At 48.4% G+C, this 1,219-nt stretch overlaps 1 protein-coding gene across 7 annotated transcripts in view; it reads left to right on the plus strand.

Moving 5' to 3' along the window:
- Window positions 1–1,219, plus strand: part of SMAD9 (SMAD family member 9) — a 68,453-nt gene that overhangs the window by 38,030 nt on the left and 29,204 nt on the right. The gene's annotated exons all lie outside the window — the stretch shown is intronic.

Consider the following 1,219-nt stretch of genomic DNA (forward strand, 5'->3'; position numbering starts at 1 on the left):
CCTTGCTTATTTGTCAGGCCTTATGACACATGTTTCTTAAAACCAAAGCTGCCTGCTTGGGATTACTTCAGAAAAGACACTATTTTTTGCTGACTGGGTAACAGGTAGCAGAGAGTAGTGCCCTTGTTGGCCAATATAGAGTGAAATCTTGTTTATAATCATGCTTTCTAAGTTAACTGCATGTATTTTTACTTGTGTGTATTTATATTTACCGCAACAAAGAATATTGCTATTGCAACATCACTAGCAAGTTAACTACTGGAGTCTTGCTGTTGGTTTTCCAGCCACCTGTCACACAATGGGTGCATCTACATGTGTGCCAGACTGCACAGTTGTTACTGCGCATTTAGTACTTGCTTAAACAAGTACTAAATGACTGTGTAGTAACCAACATTACTGCATTGCTGCAGTACTGCAGCACTGCATTGCTGCATTGCTGCATTACTGCATCCAGACATTGTTCAGGTCCTTACTGCTTGTTGCTACTGCGCAGTAGCATCGACATCATGGTTTGTGCCTGCCAATGCTACAGCAACATAGCATCTAGTGTAGATGTCCCCGGTCAGTAGCTAAGCCATTACATTTAGGAGCTCTCCTAAAGTTTTCTCTATAGTTTTTTTTCTCCCCTGGCAGGTTAAGAAAACCTGTCCAAACTAATAGGCTATTTCTGTTAGCTTTTATTTGTTAAGCTAGACGTCTTAGATTCTTCAAGTGGTTGTCTATATGTATTCTGCTTTTGCTGCATGTGTGCTATGTGCACACAGGATCTAAATGTTTTTGGCCAGTAACATCTGTTGGGGAACACCAAAACCCTGGATACCCTTACATCAGGGGTGGGCAAAATACGGCCTGCGGGCCGGATCTGGCCTGCGAGGCCATTCTATCTGGCCTGTGGGACCCCTAAAAAAATGTAGATAATTAATATTTCTCTGCCCTTGGTTCCTGTCAAAAGTGACAGGAAGCAAGGGCAGTGGGACCCAGGGGAAGCCTGGAGGGCTCCAACAACAGCGGGGCCCTCCTGGCCCCGCCCCCCCAGCTAGAAGCCCCAGCTGGGGTTTCTGGCCTGGGAGTACATGGCTGCCCCAGCACGGGAAGCTCAGGTAAGTGGCGGGGGACCCCAGGCAGGGAAGGAGCACAGGGGGAGGGGGGGGAAGCGGCCCCTCCCCTCCCCATGCCCGGTGCTCCACACTGCAGCTCCTTGCAGCCTGCATGGGGCTGC

The sequence above is a fragment of the Alligator sinensis genome, unplaced genomic scaffold (assembly GCF_000455745.1).
Source record: "Alligator sinensis unplaced genomic scaffold, ASM45574v1 scaffold413_1, whole genome shotgun sequence".
In the NCBI taxonomy this organism is placed as follows: domain Eukaryota; kingdom Metazoa; phylum Chordata; order Crocodylia; family Alligatoridae; genus Alligator; species Alligator sinensis.